Source organism: Camelus ferus, chromosome 13 (genome assembly GCF_009834535.1).
Source record: "Camelus ferus isolate YT-003-E chromosome 13, BCGSAC_Cfer_1.0, whole genome shotgun sequence".
Lineage (NCBI taxonomy): Eukaryota > Metazoa > Chordata > Mammalia > Artiodactyla > Camelidae > Camelus > Camelus ferus.
This window is the reverse complement of record NC_045708.1, coordinates 67,367,518-67,376,438: the sequence shown is the minus strand read 5'-3', so window position 1 is coordinate 67,376,438 and position 8,921 is coordinate 67,367,518. Positions and strand designations below refer to the sequence as shown.

Genomic DNA, 8,921 nt, shown 5'->3' with positions numbered 1-8,921 from the left:
AAAATTTGCAAACATTTTGGGGGGCTCCATTTGTGCTTCCAGGAGGAACCTGCTGTACATCCCAGGGTAGCCTCTCCCACTGAATGTCAGTGACGGGTGAACGAAAGGCCAAGGCCACAGGAACTGACCACATTTTGGCTCTTCCTGATGTAGTCTGACAGAGTCACGTCAAATAAGTCCCCAGAAATGGTACTCAGGGGGTAGTTCACCTGTACCCCTTTCTGGGGACCTGGTAGTACTAATTCTTTATCTCCTGCTGCTTCTTAATAAAGAGATGATAACCTCTTGGTTTAGAAAATGTTCCCTGCTTCACATCTTCATATGTAGAGGCTCCAAAATACCCTGAGTTACAGCCATGCAATGACCTGAGGGTGCTTTCATGTGCAGCTTACAAAAGTCATCTCTTTGTTTCTAACAATTCCTGTGAAATTAAAACAACAGCACAGATGGCACAGTAAGCCATGAGGAGGTTGGTAACCACACACGGGTTACAGGGAAATGCTTCTCCTGCAGAAATTGTGGCACATGAACATGGCCACACCCCTCACCTTGCTGGAAGAGTCTAGATACCCCTAAAAAATGCATCTACTTCTCTGTGTGATGATCTGAAACCTCTTTCCCATACTTTCCTGGCTTCAGACAATGGTTCTCAAAGCATGGACACTGTTCCAGATGAAATCTTCCTTTTCAAGTCCCTAATGTTAGGAACAGCTTAGAGTACAAACATCCAGTAAGACAGGCCTGCAGGAGTTCCTGGTTCAAGCACTTTGTGACTTTATGACACTCAACCTTTGTGAAATGAGGTTTCCTTGTTGGTAAAACAGGGGCAATGACATCTGTCTCACAAATACCATGTCAGGACTACATCTGGTGGTTTAGAATGATAAGTTCAGGGACTTTTCCATAAGTGCTCATTAAATGATCAATGATTAGTGCTACATTTTTAAAATGATAATATTTTTAAATATTTTCTCAATATAAGGCTATTGAATGTAATAGAGGTTGTACTGCCTGTATTTTCAGTGTTGAAAGAGTCTAACAGAACAACATTTTACTGACATTACATCACTAAAGATAATTTATACATCCAACATTTTCTTTAGTCTAGGAAGATGCCCATTGTCCGCTTGACTATTTAGTTTATTCAGAACCTCTGAATGCAGGAAGCTATGATTTGTAAAATCTTGCCCTGCAAGCCAGGGAAGAGATTGTCATCTGTCATGTGATTATTTGTCATACGACAATCCTTCAATTTGAAAGAACTCTCACTAGAGTCCTCAAACAACACTCTTATGATTGGTTTCTCTTTCCTGGCTTTCTGAATGTTTTACTGTTGCTGTACATTAAACACAATATATTTTAGGGTTTCAAAAAGAACCAATCCCTCCCTGATTATTAACAGGTGACACATGAAAGCACTGAGTCTTTAACTAACTTTAAATGAAAACAATAAATTAAAATAATTTTTTGCAATTTGTTAGCTTAAAATATGCCATTCACAGGGGTGAAATTAACAGAAGAGGATCTTTGTAAAAATCATAGTCAGTTTTGGTTACCATATCTCTTGGACTAACTCTAGGAGCTATTCTTTCTTTAGTAAAGATTGCAAATGAGTACACAGAGTGCTGCTGTCTTGGGTCTGGGTGGATGACTCATTAATAAAGGCCTCGATTTTTCTGCCTCTCATGAACTAGAATAGCAAATATAACCTTAATTTCTTCTGGACACTTGGTCCACAACCTTAAAAGCATTCTTCAAGAAGACTTAATGGCCTCTCTCTCACAGGCCCCATGCAGGTCCAGCAGCTCCTTGAGGGTTTCCATGGGCAGCTGCACCTTCTGGTCCATCTTCTGGTCATAGTGGCCAATGGCCTTTTGCACTGCAGCTGAGTTCCTGATCTCACTCAGGGTCAGGACTGCGTTCTCCATGCAGGGAAGATTCCCCACGGCTGATGGCATTGGCATAGGTCAGCACCAGGGACTCCAGACCTATAAAAAGGGAATTTTTTAAAAATAGTAGCTGCCAGTTGGTGAGAGAGAGGAACAAACTCTATTTTATTAAGTCTTGAGGATGTAAATTTAATTATTTTGAAACAACTGCTGGAGTATTTTGTATGCTTTTCAAATTCTACGATCAATACTTCTAAGGACTTTTTGAGAAGAATTACAATGGAATGTTTTGTCGACCTCCAGATGCAGAGGAATTTCAAGCTTCTCTTTCCTCCTCTTTCCCCTAATTTAAAATGAAGATGTTGGAATGAACATATTACAATAAGCATTTTAGGGGATGAGATATTAGGTCTTGATCTCTTCTTAGCCCTTCTTGTATCTCCCTTTTTTCTGCCTTCCTTCCATTTCCCCCATCACATCTCATCTATTGAAAGGGTCAAGGAGAAAATTCAGTGTGTGTAGGCCTGTGTGTGTGTCCGTGTGGTGTAGGCCACTAGCCCCTGTGTCTGGCCTAGATATGTGGGGTCTTCCTAGATGTTGTCTCCTCAGAGCTCCATGCAGTGCAGCCAGTGTCATCCAGGTTTTCCAGAGACCTGCCAGTTTTAGCACTGAAATTCTTACATAGCAGGAAGTTCCAGCCTAGTGCAAACTAGAGTGGTTGGTCACCTTACAACCAGGGTTTTTGGAAACACTTAGATATCACCTAACACTGGTCAGAGTGGCCATCATAAAAAAGTCTAATAAGAATAAATGTTAGAGAGGGTGAGGAGAATGGAAACCTCCTATGCTGTTGGTGGGAATGTAATTTGGTGGCAGCCACTATGGAGAACAGTCTGGAGGTTTCTTACAAAACAAAAATAGTTTCTATATGTCCAGCAATGCTGCTCCTGGACGTATATCCTGAAAAGATGAAGATCCTAATTTGAAAAGATAGCAGCATCATTTCCAATAGCCAAGACATTGTAGCAACCTGAGTGTCCTAAAGGCTATTGCTTTCTCCTCAGGAGGAACAAGTATCAGCATTTCTCCTCCTTCTTCACCCCATACTCAGGCTGTGAGACACGACCTCTACAGCAGCATGGCATGGCTGAAAGGCATGAGGCTCCCTTCCTCTCCCGATCCCCATACATAGGGAAGAAGCTCTACCCCAGGTGGCAGGCCAAGAACACTGGGCCCTGAGGGCCTCTTCCCTGACTTAACTCATAGAGTAGAGGTTCCACAATGGGAGAGGAAAGCCAAGACCAGGCTTATCTAGCCCTCCAATGGCAGAGCAAGGGTGCCACTCCAAGAGATGGAGTCCACTGCCCTGATCTACCGTTCCAGAGCAGTGGCTCATAGATTGTTCCCAGTGGGAGAGGCAAGCCTTAAGAACAGTGAGATTTCCCATAAAGGACAGATTTTATTTGGGGCAGAGGATGGAGAAGTTCAGGCCTAAGTGTGCTGTCAAAAACCAAGGGGATTTTGGAGGTAAGCAATTATGATGAAGCCAGAAGCACCACGAGAATAACAAGCTAAGCTACAGGGCAGCTGGAGCTTAACAGAGAGAACCTGGGGAGAGACAGTAAGAAGGACCCTCCCAAGTCAAACAGCACATCTGAGACCAGCCTAGAAGATAAAGGCACCAAAGTCTGATTAGATCAGCCTTCAGGAATTTATGTCTGGGGAATTGTCAGAAAAAATAATACTAGAGCAATTAGCCTGCATTAGTGGAGGTTAACAGCTGGATGAGATGACAACAGAGGAAGGCTTAATAGGGAGATCAGGGGAAAAAACACTCAGAGAGAGCTGTGGCATTCCAGTTTACTGTGTGCTTGTCCAAGGCTGTTCCCATCTGCTATGTGACATCAGAGGCTATACACTGTGGGAGAAACACAATTCAGTGACAAAATCCAGACCATGCACTAAACAATAAACAAGCAAACAACAAAATCCTGGGGGTTGGGAATCAGTACCCAGAGTTGCTACATTATCTAAAATGTCCAATTTTCAAAAAGAATTATGATGTGTTAAAAGAAACAGGAAAGTGTGATCCATACAAAGGGAAAGAGCAGAAAATTATAAATGTACTTGAGGGGGGGAGCTCCCTGTTGGGCTCAACAATGGGAATGAAATAAAACTCAATATTCTTGGGCATATAGCCAGAAGGCACCCTACTTCAAAAGACACCTGCAACCCCAATGTTCATAGCTGCACTGTTTTACAGTAACCAAGGCATGGAAACAGCCTAAATGTCCAGGAAGACATGACTGGATAAAGAAGATGTGGTATATTTATACAGTGGAATACTATTCAGCCCATAAAATGACAACATATGCCATTTGCAGCAACATGGACGTCCCTGGAAAATGTCATTCAAAGTGAAGTAAGCCAGAAAGAGAAAAAAAAAAATACCATATGAGGTCACTCATATATGGAATCTAACAAAAAGAAAATAGAACAAAAATACAAAAACAGAAACAGACTTGTACGACATAGAAATATAAACTTGTGGTTGCCAGGGGGGAGACAGGTGGGAAGGGAAAAGACTGGGGAGTTTGAAATTTGTAGACACTGTCAGCATATGTAGAATAGGTAAACAAGATTATACCGTACAGCACAGGGAAATATACACAAGATCTTGCGATATTTCACAGTGAAAAAGAATGTGATACTGAATTTATGTTTGCTCATGTATAACTGAAATATTGTGCTCTACAGTGAAAATTGACACAATATTGTAAACTCACTGTAACTCAGTCAATTAAAAAAAGGTTACTGTATTGTTGGAGCCTGGAGATGCTGTGATTTCTTTTGCTGACTTTGCCATCCAGCAGACAGTCAGCAGTGTCAGAGGCATAAGGCTTTTTATTAGCCACTGGGCTAACATTTCTGCTCCCCCAGCCAATGAAATGTGATAACTTCTCCTGTCACATGCTTGAGTGGCTTTTCCATTTATACCATGAAAAACCTGTAATAACAAAAATATTTTTGCCTTTAAAAAAGATAAACTTCTGAGATAAAGTAAAAGCAATGCATAGAAGGAAATGTATAGCAAGCAAACACCTATATTAAAAGGGAAGAAAGATATTACAGACAGAATCGAGTTCCCACATACTCATATATTGAAGTCCTAATCCCTAATGTGACAGTATATGGACATAGGGTCTTTGGGAGATCATTATGTTGAGATGAGGCCATGAAGGCTTATGATGGAATTAGTGCCCTTAAAAAAAGAGACACCAGAGAGATTGCTCTCTGTCTTTCTTCTAGCCATGTGAGAACACAGTGATAAGGAACCATCTGCTAGCTGGGAAGAGTTTGCACCAGAACCCAACCATGCAGACACCCTGATATTGGACTTCCAGCCTCCAGAATCATGAGAAAATAAATGTCTGTTGTTAAGCCACCCAGTCTATGGTAATTCTTTATAGATGGATTAAGACAAAAGATCCCAAATTAAGAACCTAAGTTTCCACCCCAAGGAACTGGAAAAAGAAAAGCCAACTAAATCTGAAGCTAACAGAGAAAAGTTAATAATAAAGATTAGAGCAGAAAAAAAAGTAGATCAGAATCACAATAGAGAAAACTAGTAAAACCAAAAGTAGGTTTGAAAGGAAACAAATAGAAAAATCTTTCAATAAACAGACAGAAAAAAATTCAAATTACTACAATCATCACTATTGAGTTCCCAGAAATGAAAGGGATTCGAAGAGAATGCTGTAAACAAGAGCATGTCGATACAGCAGGTAAACTAAGCAGTGGGTAAATTCCTAGAGAGACACAGACCATTAAATCAGACTCAAGAAGAAGTACATGTCTGAACAGAGCTACAGCAAATAAAGAGATTGAATCGGTCATTTTTAACTTTGCACAAAGCAAAGCCCAGGCCCAGATGGCTTCAAAGGTGAATTCTGCCAAACATTTCAAGAATTAATACCAGTTTTTAAAAAATGTTTCTAAAAATCAAAAAGGAGGGAACATTCTCAACTCATCCTATGAGATCAGTATCACCCTGGTATCAAAACAAAAGATATGACAAGGAAACAACAGATCAGTATCTCTTATGAAGATAGACACAAAAAGTCTTCAATAAAGTACTAGCAGAATGCATCCAGTAATGTATGGAAAGGATTTTATGCCATGGGGAAGTGCCATTGGTTTCAGAATGCAAGGGTAATTTAACATCCCCAATTCAATTTCTGTAGAGGCCAAGGCCCTGTGGGAGAGCATCGTGCCTTCTGCTGGGAGAGCAGTGTGAGCTTGCTGGATTGCAGCTTCCTCTCGGGCCCCAGTCTGTGGGCTTCTCTGCAAGCTACAGTGTCCAGCAGCATGTGTGACAATGGTTGCGGCCCCACGAGGTCAACTGCACTATGTTCAGGTACCACGGATCCTTATGGCCTATGTTCCACACTCTCTGGCCCTCGAACATCTGGCAGGGTCTGCTCAGGATCTGCTGGTTCCTGAGTGCGCTGGCGGTGCTGGCCGAGCGGCCGGACCTGTTCGAGTGGCTGATGGTCACGTGCAGTCTGTATGCAGAGAGCACCCACAGGGTGTAGCTCTGCAAGGATGGCATGTGGACAATGGTGCTGTTGGACGTGCTGCCTCGCAATGAGGCCGGTATCCTCCTCTTCTCACAGGCTCAGCACAAGCAGCTGGCCCTCATCTAGAAGGCACAGGCCAAGCTGCATGGCTCCTACTTGACCTCCAGGCCAGGCGTGCCATCCAGGGCCTGGAACGCTTACTGGAGCCCCCTGTGACAGCCTGGCCTTTCAGGTCAGCTCTACCAACCGCCACAAGGAGCCTGTGGATTCTGACCTCATCCAGGCCAGAATGCTGAGTTTCTAAGGGGGCTGGGGGTCAATACAATGCTGTGTACGAGAGCCAAGGGCTGCACCCCCGCCATGCCTATTCCATCCTGGATGTCCGGGATGTCCAGGGCTCCAGGCTCTTGTGCCTCCAGAGCCCATGGGGCCACTGCTCCTGGAATGGCAGCTGGTCGAACAAATGGACACACTGGCTGGGAACCCCTGTGGGAACCCAGCTAAGGCTGCACAGCAGAAGTGAGGGTGTTTTCTGGATGGAGTACAGCGACTTGATCAGGTACTTAGACTCTGTGGACGTCTGCAAGGGGCACGCGGATTGGCAGGAGGCGTGGGTGCAGGGCTGCTTCCCGAGCTCATCCGGTGGGCCATGGCGTCACGGCCCTCAGGGTGCTGGAGCGGGCATTCCTGGAGTTCGCTGTCTTCCAAGAGGGCAGCAGGTACACGGACTCAGTGGACCGCCACCTCCTTGCCTGTGCATACTGGTGTTCCAGGCATCCTTTGGCGGTGGGAACCTGAGCCCAGGCGGCCTGCTGGCCCACAGCTAGCGAGCTGACAAGAAGTTTGTCAACTGTGACATGATGCTGGAGCCTGGCAAATATGCTGTGGTGTGCAGTGCCTTCAACCACTGGGGCCCCACGCCAGGCCTGCCGGCCACGCAGGTCTCTAACCCTTCAGTCAGTGTCCCAAGGAGCACGCCAGAGCCGCCTGGGCCTGTGCTGGCCGTGTACACCTCCAGACTCGTCATGGTGGGGCTCACAGGGGCCCAGCCAATGCCATCACCCTGCTCACAGAGAGCAGGGGTGTGTGGCAAGAGGGACATGAGTGCCTGACTTGCTACTACCTGATGCATGGCTGGGCCAGGCTAGTCGTCTTCATGGAGAACTGGCAACACAAGTCCCACCTGCACGTGCAGAGCGACTGCTCAGACAGCTTCAATGAGGTGTCCACATGCGGTCGCCTGTGCACCCAGGACCACGTCCTGCCCCTGAACATGCAGTTCCTGGTGATCCTGTCCCAGCTGGAGAGTCACATCGGCTTCTCCATCACCCACCGCCTGGTGCACCGCAAGGCAGCCCAGGCCTTCCTCAGTGACAGGACGGCCTCTGGGGGCAGCCACAGCCCCCACTCACATCTGAGGTCAATTGCCTGCTAGGTCCCCAGCCGCTGTGACCACCCCATGCCTACCTGCCCCCCACCACTTTATGAGGGAGACCCCAACACAGGACTCTTGAACCACGATCTCAGAACCCGATGCAGGGAGTGCCAGCTGCAGGGTGCAACTTTCCCTGGGACTTCCTCCCTGCCCCTCCTCCTGTCTAGGGCCTCCTAGGCACCAAGCAGAATGCCTCAAACTGGCCTTTAGCTCAAAGGGGCTATGTGGCAGCCTCCAGGTGTGGCCCACCTTGAGGTGGGGCTCAGACTGCTAGGGCCTCTCACCTGGGTGAGGCAGCCCAGAGTCCATTCACAGAACCAAATCTGGGAGGTTCAAAGGCCAGGACCCCATAGTGAGAGCAGGGACCACTCCTGCTGTGGGAGTCAGAGGCCAGGACGCTGGCGTGAGCAGGGAACATCCCCGAGGGTGAGTGGTGATAAGGTCAGGAGCCTTTTCTCCCAGTTTGGCCCTGGTACTATCTCCCCACTCAGCCCCATGAGGCATGGTGGAGTCCCCAGGGTCCAGCAGTGTGTCCCAGGAAGCAGGTGCCTGGTGACAACAGGTTCAAGCAAGGGTGGGGAGGGACACTATAGACTTCCTGGAGTGCCAGCCAGGACAGAAGCCATGTCCTGGCTGGGGGGTGGCGGTGGCAAGTCAGGGGGCCTGGGCCTGGCTCTGATGCTGGGTGAGGTACTTTGTCCTCAGCGCCATCTGACCTCTGCCGAGGGGAGCACCTTACAGCAATCCTTGGCCAGCCCTGCCCAGGCACACAGGGTGCAGCCCCTCTGGCCTCTCCCAACCTCAGAAGCCCAGAATCCTCCCATGGCTGTGATGCCTGAGTTCTATGACTGCCCAGGGACATCTGAGGCCAGCTTCCAAGGTCTACCTGGGCTCCTGCCCTGTGGCCTCCAGGTAGCAGGTGGCCCTGCCCACAGCCCTCATTCCATGGGGCTTGCAGGGGTGGGTTTACAACTGGAGAAGCACCCAGAATAACAGATTACTTCCTGGGCCTCCTTA

General features: G+C 46.9%; 1 pseudogene; it reads left to right on the top strand.

Annotated features, from left to right (window-relative positions):
* The first annotated feature begins 3,364 nt into the window (after window positions 1-3,364).
* LOC116668105 lies at window positions 3,365-7,921 on the top strand (annotated as a pseudogene).
* The last annotated feature ends 1,000 nt before the right edge of the window (window positions 7,922-8,921 follow it).